Below are 15,623 nucleotides of genomic sequence, written 5' to 3'. Positions count from 1 at the left end.
AGTTACGGGAATTCGCCGGGGAAGTAATGAGTCTTAATGGGCCATACGGGAAAGGAGAGAAGGGCCTCAAGGGGTGGCTGCGCCCCCCCCCCCCATGGGCTGGTCCGAATTCGACTAGGGAGGGGGCGCCCCTCCTCTTTCCTTCTCTCCCTCTTCCCCTTCCTTCTTCTCCTACTCCAACTAGGGAAAGGGGGAAACCTACTCCTAGTAGGAGTAGGAATCCCCCTTGGGGCGCGCCATAGAGAGGGCCGGCCCTTCCCTCCTCCACTCCTTTATATACGGGGGATGGGGCAACCCATAGACACACAAGTTGACAGTTGTCTTAGCCGTGTGCGGTGCCCCCCTCTATATATTTCCATCTCGGTCATATTGTTGCAGTGCTTAGGCGAAGCCCTGCACCGGTAGCTTCATCATCACCATCACCACGCCGTCGTGCTGACGCAACTCTTCCTCGACCTCAGCTGGATCTAGAATTCGTGGGACGTCACCGAGCTGAACGTGTGCAGATGGCGGAGGTGCCGTATCTTCGGTGCTAGGATCGGTCGAATCGTGAAGACGTACGACTACATCAACCGCGTTGTCATAACGCTTCCGCTTACGGTCTATGAGGGTACGTAGACAACACTCTCCCCTCTCGTTGCTATGCATCACCTAGATGGATCTTGCGTGTGTGTAGATTTTTTTGAAATTATTGCGTTTCCCAACAACGGTGTCGGGCGAGACTCTTAGGAGCGCCCGCCGCTGACCTCCCGCCACTGCTAACATAACATCAGTGCCGAGTGTGTGCTTGCCACTCGTAACTAGTTACTGTGCCGTAGTTTGTACACATGATTTATAAAGAGTAAATATAATTATAAAATTCATAGCAATAACTAAACGAGGCTTTATCCATTTTAGGAATAAACGTCAAAGATCCATATTAGGACAACAAAGCTCCATATTTATTTGCACTTAAGAAACTAATATCAATGTATCACGTCCATCTTAACAAACTCAATAACACGTCATCAGGTTACATAATGTTCATATCTTCGACCTTATTTCTAAATAAGATCGACGACAACCATCATCTGCCAGTTGTTGTGGCGGCCCTTCCTTAGCATGATTACCACTGGTGTGTCAACCCTTAATCTCTTTCGCTTGCAGGCTTGGCTTTAGAAATAATTTTAATATGGTCATGCTTAGGCTAAGCCTAGCCTCGAAGAAGGCGTGATGTCCTAATAATAATAATAACAACAACAATATCCCTATTATGCACTCATATGATTAGTTTTTGTACGGGATTAATATTTTTTGCGAATTAGTATGAGATTAGTAGTGTTAGCATTGTTGGCATTATATTAATCTAAATTAAATTAATAGAAAAAATACTAATTATATCAACGCGAGTTTGCATATAAAAATGATGTCATATTTTTAAACTACAAATCTAACGTCAGATTATAAACATTACCAAAAAAAATTGGTTGACAGATATCAGTGGTAACCCGGCAACAAAGCTAGCTTTACGGTCTGTAAAATACGTGCCCCGGAGTATTATGTTTTTTTTTGAAGTTGAGTATTATGTTTGTTGAAGTTTATGTTTCTACGTCGTCAGTCTGGATTTATTACTCTACTCATTTTTTGAATCAAATTTTGACATTTTATTTAAGTAGCAAACTATAAGTTATATACTACTCCGTACGTACTACCCCAGTTCCTAAATATAAGATATTCTAACTTTTTTAGGAATCGGATATATTCTCTCATTTCATTCTATATGTAGCGCATTTTGGAATATCCAAAACATCTTATATTTGTGAACGGAGAGAGTACAAAAATAATATCATTAAACCTTTTTCCGAATACGAATTCAACACTACAGTTTTTGTAACTAATAAATACTTGTATTTTTCTAGTAATCAAATCTATAGTCAAAATTACATAAAGCGTAGAGTTATCTAGACGGCGGAAGTACTCCACATTGGTGAAAACAAAAGATGCTCGTCTTCGAAAAAAATGCCTCTTGGAGGACTCAACGGCTGGAGATGCTCTAAGCTAACGGTTTGGAAACCATCCATGTGATTGTACTGTAGAGAATTTGTAAGTCACGAGCCAGGACGAAGCTGACTTCCCAATGGGCATTTCATTTCTTTTCATTTCATGAAAAAAGCATATGCTTTGGGAACCATCCACGACGATTCGACGAAGCCACCCTAACCACCCAATGGCATATATACGGTCTCAGAAATTAATTTAAATTAATTATTAAGGAGACCTAGCCCAGTCAAGAGAAGACTCCTCACTCCAGCAGCAGCCAGTCACCCACTCCACTCCGTGTAGAAGTGCATGCTCTAGCCAATGCAACCAAAAGACCGATCTAATAAAAGAGACTAGGCAGCACATATGTCAACACTCCCCCTCACGTGTGGCTCCCTCAGGCCTAAACGTGGACCGAAAGTGGGTTGCAATTTTAATTGTGCGATCCGGGTCTTGAACTCAAGACCTCTTGGCTCTGATACCATGTAGAAGTGCATGCTCTAGTCAATGCAACAAAAAGACCAATCTAATAGAAAAGACTAGGCAGCACATTATATGTCAACACTCCGCTCGGACAGAAGGAATCTTGTTCTCGAAAAAGGAGGGAAGGTTGCGTGAGAGCAAGCAATGGCCTTCGCTGACGCAGCAGCACGGAGGCTCCTGCACGGCGCAGGCGGCAGTGTGGCCAAAGGAATCGCTGCCGATGCCGTCGGCATGAGCTTCGGCCTCGACGGCCTGTGGCAGCTCATCGTCGGGCTGTTCGCGAGCGTGGCTCACCTGCTCGTCCTGCCGTTTGAGGTGCTCGGGCACTGGCTGCAGGCGGCCGTCGCCCACCTGGTCGTCCTGCCGTTCAAGGCGCTCTGGCACTTGCTGCAGCCGGCCGCCAGCGGCGTCAGCTTCTACTTCAGCAGCCTCGTCGATGCGCTTGGGAGTGCGGCCCATGCTCTAGTGGTGCCGTTGGAGGCGCTCTGGCACCTGCTGCAGTCCGCTGTCGCTGGCGTGAGGTTCTGCTTCGACAACCTCGTCGTCGCGCTCGGGAGCACGGCCCACGCTCTGGTTGTGTTGTTCGAGGCGCTCTGGCACCTGCTGCAGTTCGTCGCCGACGGCGTGAGCGTCTGCTTTGAAAACCTCGTCGCGGTGCTCGACAGTGCCGGCCACACTCTCGTGGTTCCGTTTGAAGCGGCATGGCACTGGCTTCAGGCCGCCCCCGCAAGAATCAGTTTCGGCTTCCACGCTCTTGTGGTGCCGTTTGAAGCTCTCTAGTAGTGGCTCCAGGCCGTGGCAGCCGGCGTCAGTTCCGGCTTGGACGGCTTCTGGGAGCACATGCGGGTCATCTTCGCCGGCCTCCCCGCCGCGCTCGCCAGCGCTACCCATAGCCTCGTCCTCCCATTAGAGTCTTTATGGCGGTAGGTGCAGAACACCGTCGGCGGCATCAGCCTTGATCTGGCTGGCTTCTGGCCGCTCGTCCAACGCTTCATGGCCACGGCCGCGGGCAAGGCCCACGAGCTCGTCCCGGCCTTGGAGGCGTTCTGGCGGTGGCTCAAGGACGCCGCCGCGGTCACGCTCCCTTATGCGCTGGCCATTGCCGCGGTTGTCTGCGTCGCGGCCCTGGTCTGGTAGTGCTATCAGGTCATTGCGTCCGTGGTCTGTTACTACTGGCAGTTCCTGTGCAACTCCGCCGTGCAGGTCGCGCCGACGCTCGGCCTGGTCCTCTGCTTTTGCCGGGACTGCTTGATTTCCATCGCCACGTGGGTGGTGCTGTGCTGCACCAGGGTTACCATGGTCGGCCCGGGCGCCGCCGGCGTGCTGATATCACGCCCTGCGTTCGCGGCGAACCCGCGGCTCTACTTCAAGATCCTCCGTTTGGCTGGCCCGGTCGTGGCAGCTGCTGTCTTCAGTTCGAGCCCCATCGTCGCCTGGGTGGTCGGAGCGGTGGTCGACGTCCTTTTTCAGCATCTCATTATATATTAAGCCTATGTATGCATTTCACATAAGAGGTTTGCTTCGGTACACCCCCCTTAACGTATAAGGGCATTTTGGGCATATGGTGCTTAACGTATCCCGTGCCGTATGCGGCGTGCCTATACAGGTAGAGCAGAGCGCACGGCTGGAGCCGATACGGACGGCTCGCATCTATCCCCTCCCATCGCGTAAAAAATGACCCACGACCTGCGTTGATCACGCGGCCCATTCCAACGTCGCCCCGCCCCGCCGATCGTCGCCCTTACCAGCCGATCGCCGCCTTTCTCCGCCGATCTAGCTGTGATCACGCTGCCAATTCCAACGTCTCCCCGTCCGGCCGATCGCTGCCTTTCCCTGCCGATCGCCGACCATTCTCCCCGTCTTCCCCCGAGATCTAGCCGCTGTGGACGTTGTTGGAGTAGCCCGCCATACGTGATCTGGCCTCTGTGCAGGTCGTCGCGGTGATGTGGCCTACGTGGACGCCGTTGCTGCCTGCAACTTCATGATCAACCTCTCCGGGAACGTCCTCGCCGTCCGCAGCCAGGCCAGGCCGGCCGAAGTGCACATACCTACCATGTAAGTCGTCTAGTTTGTCAAAAAACTTTGTACCTATAAATAATTATCTGCAATCACTTGTTAGATATGAAGTACTCGTCGGTATGACCATAGTACATTTAATTTGATTTAAAATTGATAGATGAATTTTTATTTTAAATATTGCAGTGTTGGTAGTGAGGTCATTCAATGGATAAAGAAACTGGATTTATGGATCTGTTCTTGGTGACGAGTGAGTGAGATGGTAGCGATAGTGTTGATTATACGAATGGTAATGAAATTAAAAATGATGATGATACCAGCGACAATGAATCCTGGTCGTCGTACGATAATTTACCTGAGGAGGATTTTGAAAAGAAGGAGGAGGGTGCTTGTAGTGAAAATGTAAGTGACTTGTACATTCATTTCGTCGGACAAAGAACCATATGGGTACTTAGATGTGCATATGATTTTTTATGTGCAGGAGGATATTGACGTCCAGAACGAGGAAAATCATGGTGTTGAATCTTTCGCGGATAACATAAGCCAGGTTCGGTCCAAACTTTTACATGTCATACAATAATAAAAACTTGTTAATGACAACTTACACTTGCTTATGTGGAATATTGTAGGCTAACTTTGATGGTTGGAGTGGTGATGATGGCTATGAGCATGAGGATGGAGCTAATATGGACACTGAGGAGGCTCAAATCGAGCAACGTGCACTGGAGACACAGTTGAAGGTTATGGGTATGACATTTGCATCACAATGGGAGGCTTACATGTTCTATAATAACTATGCCAAAGACCGTGGATTCAGTATCAGAAAAGATAAGGTGAAATAAGGAAAAGGTCTTTCAACCACTATTCGGTATAGGCGATACGTTTGCTCGAGGGCAGGGAAACGTCTCAGTAGATTTTTAAACCCGGAGGGTCGTACCCGCAGGCTAAGACCCGAGACTCGTTGCGAGTGTGGCGCACATTTAGTCGTGAAGTTGGACAAAGGACGTGGAGTTTGGTTCGTGGCAGCTTTTATGGATGATCACAACCATTTGTTGGCTACATAAGATGAGATGGTATTTCTGCTGGTCACATAAAGTGATGGGAGATCACCAGATAGCTAAGATATTGGCGATGGAAGGAGCTGGGATCAGAAAGCATATCATCGTCGACAACTTCATTAGCAGGTATGGCTCGTATGATAAGTGTGGGTTTCTGAGATGAGACGTCTACAATCTATGTTGCTGAGAAAAAATGAAGTTGATTGCGAAGGGTGATGCTAAAATAGCAATCAGGATTATGAGGAGCAGAAAGGAGAAGGATCCAGACTTTTTCTTTGAGTACGTGCTCGATAAGGAGGGTCGTTTGAAGAGCATGTTCTGGTGCGATGCACAGTCGCGGCGGGACTATCAGTTGTATGGACATGTGACTGTGTTTGACAGCACATATAAGATGAACAGATATGGTATGCCGTTCATCCCCTTTGTTGGTGTAAATAAGCATCGTTGCACCACAGTGTTTAGTTGTGCCATTGTGTCCGACGAGACTGAAGCGACGTACGTGTGGCTGCTCCAGACATTCCTGAAGGCCAATTGTCAGAAGAAACCAATGTCAATCATCACAGATGGAGGCGTTGCAATGATACGAGCTATTAGGTTGGTTTTGGTTGATGTGTTGCACCATCTCTGCTCATGGCACGTGGAAAAATATATATGCAGAAGCACCTTAATTACAAATCGCTAAATGAGTTCAGGGTACTCTTGTACTACTCCACCTCTCCGGCCAACTTTGAGGCAAGATGGCATGCTTTTGTCCGTAAATGGAAGACTGATAAAACAGAAGAGTGGCTGCGTAGGATGTACAGGAAGAGGAGTCTGTGGGGAGCATCATATCTGTCAGATGGTTTTTCTGGGTATGCGCAGTAATCAGAGGAGTGAAAGCCTTAACTCTTGTCTTCACCTTCACCTGGACGGCGGTATGACTATTGTTGATCTAGTTGTGCATTATGAGAATTGCATAGTTCGACTACGTGAGAACGAGGCGCATGATGACTGTGTTTCAAATCAGTCATTGCCACCATCAGTCACAGAATATAAGGACTTTGAGAAGCATGCTTTCGAAGTATTCACTCATGCCAATTTTTATATTCTTCAACAAGATCTGAAGAAGACGGGAGAGCTTGAGATTTTTGAGACGCTAGTGGGAGTTGACTGCCACACCTTCATTGTGACATGGAGAAATAACCGCAAATTTCAGTTCAGCGTGAATTATCGAGCTGAAAACTCTGAGAATACGATAGACTATAGTTGTGGACGAATGCTTCGGAAAGGGTTGCCTTGCAAACACATTCTGTATGTGTTGGTTCATCTAAAAATATCTAAAATACCTAAGTGTTGCATCCTTAAGAGGATGTAGAAAGTTGCGAGAGGTGGGCTGCCTGCACAACGCAAGAGTGACATGTTTGGCTGGGGTTGGACAGGAGCAAAGCAGCGTGCTCGCTATAATCAACTCAGTATAACAGGAGCAAAAGCTTTTCATGTTGCTTCAAATGATCCATTCATCTTTGATGAATTGATGCAGTGGCTGAAGAATATAATCGCGAAGAAAAAGGTCCATGATGATGATGTTGTTGGTAGTAGAAGAAATATGCATGAGGATCCACGTGAGCCGGAACAACATGTTGATGTCATAGGTGATCCCGTGTAAGTTTCCACGATGGGCGCCCCTAAACAGAGCACGACAGGGCAGGCAAAGAAAAATCCAAATGTTATCAAAAATGGAAGACCAAAATCATTTTCTGAGAGAAAACCCGATCCTCTTTGTGGCATTTGTAAGAAAGAGGGCTATAGAAAACGTGCCCTGAGAATGAAAAGTAAGTTTTACATTTTTTAAATTATTTTTTGTTTCTCTCTTTACAATTGTCTGATGAGTTGTTTACAATTTGTTTTGTAGAAACCGGGCATAAAGATGAAGTATTGATAATCAATGAGCACTGGGACAGAGTTCAATTAGCATGTCGTACTATATTTGCAGACAATTTTTTCACGTTTTATTTGTCGCTTTCGTGTGAGACTAAACATTTAAATGCGTGTCCAACTATCAATGGTAATATTTTGTGAGATGGAATGTTATAAGTGTGTGCAAGTAATATTTTTGCTGTGCTAAAATGTATCAGCTTGCAGCTGTGATGTTATATGTACTGTTGTTGTTTGTATTCGCGGCTGTCATTTTCTATAAACAAATATCCCCGCCATCCCGAGTTGGCGCGATGTGGACAAAATGTGCACAATATCCCAGAGCGATTCTGGTGGCAGCAGCGGCTCTGGATCCGATGAAGATCGGCCTGACAGCATGATTGGCGCGCCGAGGACGAATATTCCAGCCCAGCCTATGCGGTGGCCGACAGCCGAGGCAGTGGCGGGCCTGCGCAGTCCAGCTAGTACGGGTTGGCGCGATTCGCCGTGTGCCACACGCGCGTATGGTGGCCCAGCAACCGACCGAGCGACAGCCGCGGGCCCGGTGGCACACGTCTCGTCCTGCACATGCAACGATCCCGAGGGGGATTTATGGCGATCTGTCGGCCCATTAACGACGCGCGTCGGGCGCGTGGGCCGGCCTTTTAAGGCCTCTTTGTGTGCGGCTGGCGACGCTGGCGCGTTGTGGAGACTAGGTTTAGTCCCACCTCGCCCGCGGAGAGATGCGACGACCGGTTTATATACCCGCGGCGTCGCCGTCTTACAAGCTCACTACAGAACACTGATGAATACCTTGTTGTACGACGTGGCCTTCCCGCTCGGCGGCCGAAAGGCCTTCCCAAAGGCGTTCTATTATACTGTCCATGCGCACGTCCGGCCACGGCTGGGCCTTTTTTTAAATATGCTTTTTTCACATAGATTAATTTTTTTAAATGTTAAACAGTTGAGAAAGTCATGACAGCAGTAACACATTCATACAAATATATCATGTTTCACAAATCTATCATGTGAGAAAGTGCCATGTCTCATATCCTTTAACAAAGTAGGAAAACAAATAAACTGAAAGTGCCATGTCGCATTACAATCGAACAAAGTACCCAACAACGGCAGGGAAACCTTCTACGGGACTAAAACCCTACCGATGCTAATACCTATTCCTTCTCCATGATTTTAACAATTTTCATCCTGACCTTTTCTAATTTGTTCACTTCTGAAAAAATAATTTCCGCGACAATATGTGCCCTTGACGCATTAATCTCTTCCTGGTCAAATTCATATGTCCAGCGATCTCCGTCCCAGTATTTTATGCACCACATCACAAAAAGTCCACAAGACACTCTGCAATAAACCCGTGTGATTAGCTTAGTATGTAGCATGCACTTGCTTTTACTAGTTGTATGCAGTATTAACTTACCCATCTTTTTGTCTCGACATTTTGTACTCATTTATTGGCCATGATGAGACATCTTGAATTTTTTTTTGCTTCAAGAATTGAGTTGGCCTCCATAATATCCTTAGAAATTTCAGCTCTCTGAAACAAATTAACAAAACCAGAATATAATGTATGACCCAATATTTTTCTGAATGCGAGTGCGAAAATTATAGCGTACCAGGGTGGCAATCATATTGCGAATTCTTTGGCTAATTGCGCCTTTAGAATTTGAGTCAACACTTGAAACTCCTCCTTGACGGTGTGCATCACTATGGTTATCCAATGAGTATCATTAACGTGCATAGGAAAATACGCCTACATAGTAACCAAATGATGTAAGTGGAATTCAATAGTATTGACTAATAAAAACAAATACATATCAAAGGAATACCTTGTACCGTCTGAAATACTCATCCATTACTCCCGTGAGGACATTTGTTTTCTTTGTAAGATTCTTTGAGTTTAGATCATTTACTGACTTGGTCTTTCTCTTTGCCCTATTCAACATAAATTTGGGGAACCACGTTGTTGATATGTAACGATCAGAAAAATCAAAATATTGTAGGTGTTTACAATATGCATTGATGATCTGCATACATAAACAAAAAATTTCTATCAACTTCTGAAGTACAAATGAGGGTTTTGTTGAAAACAAACTCATACTTATAGCGCCATTCAACCATTTAAACGTCAGGACATCGTGAAGCATAGCTGGCATGCATATGTCCCCATCTGGTGGCGGCACATCAACCACGGTTCGGTGTGCATACTTCTTTGACGATGCAAGAGTCTCAACAAAAACTTTGGTTGCCTCTATGTGATCCGGAGTCATATTAAGAGAACTTGCTAGAATTGAATGTGGTGACGATGCAAACAGATCTTAAGCAATGCAGCTACGGTCAGTTAAATAATAAAAAATTTACATAACGCGTGAATGAATTATAAAGTAGTATTTGACTTACTTTTTTAAACACGTTTCTTGCAGGTCATGAGAAGGTCGTAGGGTATTTACAATATTTCAACGGATTTCATTTGCGTTTACCTTCATTGTCCTCACTGCCTTCACCATTACCTATGTTGCTCTTTGCCGGGAAACTCTCAAACGTGTCTTCGGACTTTGTTTGTGACAAACCACCCATAGACTCACCAGAAATATCAGCGTTCTGCGGGGTTCGGGACATAGGCGGAAAGTCTTTTGTCCGTACAGTTGATGCCGAAGATGGAGAGTTTCCATTATCATCTATAATGAAAGGATCAGTAGCTTTACCTTTACCCGGTGTCGTCGCCGGAGCACCCGTGTCATCAACGGGCACGGAGGTATCATTCATACCCGTGAAAGATGTTCCTATCTTTACGTCCGTAGGTGATTCAATATCTGGCCAATTTTTTGATGACTTGTACTTGCCATTCTCCATCCCAATTCCTTCACCTACATTATCAAATTCGTCAACATTGTCCCTCTTATTGGGTTTGTACAGCACACCTTCCGTGTTCAACCTTTCCATTACCATCTACAAACACAAATGAAACACGATAAGTAGTTGAACAATTAAAGCATGTTCAATACAACTTCTAAATTACCTGTGCACATCTTTCGGGTATATTGAGAACCTCCTTGTGAAGCAGCTTTCTGTATGACATCACACGGTCCATAATGTAATTCGTGTTCGATGAAACCGAGGACGTGCTTGGCTTTCTACTCCTGCCACCAACTTTCCGTTTAGGTTTCTTCGTTTCTTCCTCTGGGACAGTCCCTTCATGTGCTACCTTAGCACATTTATACTCGTCGCTGATGCAGCTTTCAATCTGTACAACAAACAATAAAATGAATTAAATAACGAATATACGTAATTACTATGTGAAACCAATAAGGACTATACTTATGGACTTACATTGCCGGTACCGCGCCCATGCATGTTGTCATAGTCGTCTCGCTTTTTCCCTTCCGTTTCTGGCCAGTTAAGCATTAGTGGGTATTCACGAGACAAAGGATCAAATATATCGACACCAATTGGCTCAAGTTTTTCCCAGTATATATACTGCATGATAGTAAAAAGAAATAATCAGACACATAGATCCCATAAAAAATATATGTACATACAACTTTTACGAAATGACTTGTACCTGAAGAAGAGCCAAGTTCCCGATAGGCCACTTGAATTTTTCAAGATCTTTGACCATTTTTAATAGCATCCATGCACACCCCCAACGTGAAATCGTTCCAATTGTATGACTTGATAGCGTTCACGTCCTCCACCATTTTGTAATAACGATAAGGAACAAACTTGGTGGATTGTGGTGCTAAGACTGTACCCATAAGAACCAGTACGACCCTTCTCACAAAATCATCATCATATGACTCACTATCAACAATATTTTTTATCAAGTCATCGATGAGGATTAGGCCTGTTCTTTTGTCTAGAAACTGATTCGGAACAATTTTTTGGCGTCTAGTTGTACTGTTGCTATCATGCTTTTGACATCATCACCCTCGTTACGTAGCCCGAATATGTCATAAACATCTTCATTAAGCACACTGATGCCGTCAGTATTTGGCCGAATAATAAATCGCTTTCTACTACTATCATACGTTGTAATCATAAATTCAAATAAATTTTTCCTTATTTTCACAGAAGGAATTCTCAACATACTGTCCAAACTTGTGCCACGCAGCATCATGCGCTGTCTGGGTGTGAATTTTCCCACCAATTCGCACCACTTCTCAACCGAGTAGTACACATCTCTGAATTCTTGCATTCTAAATAAGATGGAAGTTGTCTAACTAGTTACGAGATTCAAAAACATTACATATGGTTTAATACCATACCTTCCAACGCCGCGAGGTGCACCGGCAGCCCACGTTGGCTAACCCCACCCGTTGTGGGTTAGTCGTGGCAGCCGCACGCCCTCTGCCCACACCACCGCGGTGGCCGACGGCCCGCCCTAGGGTTCTGGGTGCGGGAAACTTTGCCGAGACGGCCCGGCCGGGCCGAGATCCAAGTCACGCGCGTAGATGCCGGAGTATATGGCCGTCGTGAGGGCGGCAGGGAAGGGAGTCGGGACGGCCATGGCGGTGCGACCGTCCGATCGTGGTGAGGTCGTGCGTGGAGGCGGCGGGGTTAGGCGGTCCTGGGGCGAGGTAATGACGGCGTGGTTTCCATGCCCTTGCACGCACGTACGGCGTCATAGGCGGGGTCATGCCATAGTGGGCCCCTTGGCCCGTCCCGTAAAACTACTGCTGGCTGGCCCATGATGCATTTATTGAAAACATGCATTGTACTTTAACAGTTCTAGTTTAATACCACATTGCTAAGCCGGCGCGCCGTTGACTCCTTTATATAATTTTCTTTTGCTCCATGAACAAACATCTGAGTTTGTGGGACTCTATTTGGAGGATATGCAGGATCGATGTGAGTCTTCACCTGCTCGAGCTTGTGAAGGGTCACATGGATCATGCATATTCTTCAAAAAGAGAGCCATTAACTTTGATATTTTTTTAACGACAGAAAATATTAATGCGTTTTTTTATCTAATTCAACCATACAATTTTTTTGCACACATTATGAAAACTTGCATGATGCCTCCCAAAATTGGGTGACATTTCATGCATGCCACCTCGTACCACCCATGCAACCGGCACTGATCGGATATGAAGGAGGTCAGCTCCGTACTGCTTTCTTTTCTCGACTCCGTCAAATGGCCCCAAACTTTTTTCACACCTTGCCATCACCGTCCACAACACCCACGCCAATTTTTATATTTTTCCGACACTCGATGCATTTCCTAGGATTTTCCAAGCCAAAATAGCCAAAATCACTGGCCGGACGTGACACAACGCTCGTTTTGTATCCGTTTTCGTTCACTTCTTGCGTGGGGGCCTATGTTGGCCGTGCACACATGTATGCAAACTTTGGTGCCATTGCATGCATGCGATCACGTAGCCCCAGTGCAACCAGCTCCGTTTCTGTGTCTCCGAGAGGGGGTTCCCAACTATTTTGTTTTCTCGACTCCGTCAAACGGCCCCAAACTTTTTCCACACCTTTCCGTCATCGTCCACAACACCCGCCAATTTTCATATTTTTCCGCCACTCGATGCATTTCCTAGGAATTTCCAGGCCAAAATAGCCAAAATCACTAGCCGGACATGACGCAACGTTCGTTTTGTATTAGTTTCAGTTCATTTCTTACGTGGGGGCCTACATTGGCCGTGCACACATGTATGCAAACTTTGGTGCCATTGCATGCATGCGATCACGTAGCCCCAGTGCAAGCAGCTCCGTTTCTGTGTCTTCGAGAGGGGGTTCCCAACTACTTTGTTTTCTCGACTCCGTCCAATGGCCCTAAACTTTTTCCACATCTTGCCATCACCGTCCACAACACCCACGCCAATTTTTATATTTTTCCAACACTTGATGCATTTCATAGGATTTCCAGGCCAAAATAGCTAAAATCACTGGCCGGACGTGACGCAACGTTCGTTTTGTATCCGTTTTTATTCACTTCTTGCGTGGGGGCCTACGTTGGCCGTTCACACATGTATGCAAACTTTGGTGCCATTGCATGCATGCGATCACGTAGCCCCAGTGCAACCAGCTCCATTTTTGTGTCTCCGAGAGTGGGTTCCCAACTACTTTCTTTTCTCGACTCCGTAAAGCGGCCCCAAACTTTTTCCACACCTTGCCACCACTGTCCACAATACCCACGTCAATTTTCATATTTTTTCCGACACTCGATGCATTTCCTAGGATTTTCTAGGCCAAAATAGCCAAAATCACTGGCCGGACGTGACGCAACATTCGTTTTGTATCCGTTTTCATTCATTTCTTGCGTGGGGCCTATGTTGGCCATGCACACATGTATGCAAACTTTGGTGGCATTGCATGCATGCGATCACGTAGCCCTAGTGCAACGAGCTCCGTTTCTGTGTCTCCGAGAGGGGGTTCCCAACTACTTTCTTTTCTCGACTCCGTCAAACGGCCCCAAACTTTTTCCACACCTTGCCATCACCGTCCACAACACCCACACCATTTTTCATATTTTTCTGACACTCGATGCATTTCCTAGGATTTTCTGGGCCAAAATAGCCAAATTCACTGGCCGGACATGACGCAACGTTCGTTTTGTATCCGTTTTCGTTCATTTCTTGTGGGGGGGCCTACGTTGGTAGTGCAGACACCCTGCAAAAAATTGGTCTTGTTTCATGCATGCCATCACGTACCTGTAGTGAAACCAGGACTGTTTGGGTATGCCGGTCCGGCTACTCTCTAAGATGTTTTATTTTCACCTCCATATAATGACACGGCCAACGTACAAATGCATCATCAAATAAATAATAATCTCAACTGAAATGGACGAAACAAATTTGTTGAACATAGATAAGATATTTTACATAGACGACCGAACTCGATACATATAAGTTCATACATAAAGTCTACTACTTAGGCTTAGAACGACATAACGAGATTAACCTAAAAACAACATTAAAAGACTACTCATCGTCGCTATCAATGAGGTCCACCACGACTGGGCCGTCGCCGCTGTCATCGTCGCTGCTGGACCGGTTCGCGAGGTCGTCCCCGTCGACCGGGCCGTCGTTGTCCACCTCCGCCGGCGCCTTTTACCACTCCGCCGGCTGCTGGTGCCACTCCGCTGGGCCATCGCCGCCTGCTCTGCGGCCATCGCGTCGTCCGCTTCGATTGCGGCCACGACCTCGGCGACCTCCCTTGCCGCAGCCTCCGTAGTTGCCGCAGCGGCGGCCGCATTCGATGCCTGTAGGGCCACGTGGTACCCCAGCATGTCATCCGGATCGCCGTCCTCCCAGAGGATGACCTGCTCCGGCGGCAACTCCAACACCGGCGATGAGGGAGGGGCGGCCGGTGCGGGCGCCACTGGCGGGTGTGCCCCGTGGCGGCCGGCACGTCCGCGGCGATTCGGCGGTGGAGGCGGGGCGCGAAGACGGCCGCTGCCACCCGTCAGATCGGGGGTCACGCCGGCCGCCGCCATGCGGAACGCAGGGATGACCTCCCAATAGTCCTTGCCACGCCAGAAGTTGCGGCGGCCGATGGCGTCGTGCCGACCGCCGCAGTGGCTCCGTAGCTCCTCCTCCGTCGCGCCGGGCCCCAGCGTCAGGTAGACGTCTGCGTCGATCTTCTAGTTGCGTGGAAGACGACAGCCCGGCGGCACAAGGAGGCAGTAGCGGTGGAGCTCCTCCGCCTTCGGCACGCCGACGCTCGTCGGCCAGGATCCGGGCATGCCGTCGTCGCCAGCCCCGGCGCTACTGCTGCTGTGGTAGAATGCCATCTCCGACGGGTGTCGGGTGGAAAGTGTTGGAAATATGCCCTAGAGGCAATAATAAAATGGTTATTATTATATTTCTTTGTTCATGATAATTGTCTATTGTTCATGCTATAATTGTGTTATCCGGGAAATCGTAATACATGTGTGAATACATAGACCACAACACGTCCCTAGTGAGCCTCTAGTTGACTAGCTCGTTGATCAAAAGATAGTCATGGTTTCCTGACTATGGACATTAGATGTCATTGATAACGGGATTACATCATTAGGAGAATGATGTGATGGACAAGACCCAATCCTAAGCTTAGCTCAAAGATCGTGTAGTTCGTTTGCTGTAGCTTTTCTGAATGTCAAGTATCATTTCCTTAGACCATGAGATTGTGCAACTCCCGGATACCGCAGGA

General features: G+C 47.0%; 1 pseudogene; it reads left to right on the top strand.

Annotated features, from left to right (window-relative positions):
* The first annotated feature begins 2,646 nt into the window (after positions 1-2,646).
* LOC123101713 (uncharacterized) lies at positions 2,647-3,990 on the top strand (annotated as a pseudogene).
* Positions 3,991-15,623: the final 11,633 nt, after the last annotated feature.

The sequence above is a fragment of the Triticum aestivum genome, chromosome 5A (genome assembly GCF_018294505.1).
Source record: "Triticum aestivum cultivar Chinese Spring chromosome 5A, IWGSC CS RefSeq v2.1, whole genome shotgun sequence".
Lineage (NCBI taxonomy): Eukaryota > Viridiplantae > Streptophyta > Magnoliopsida > Poales > Poaceae > Triticum > Triticum aestivum.
This window is presented reverse-complemented; position numbering and strand designations above follow the sequence as displayed.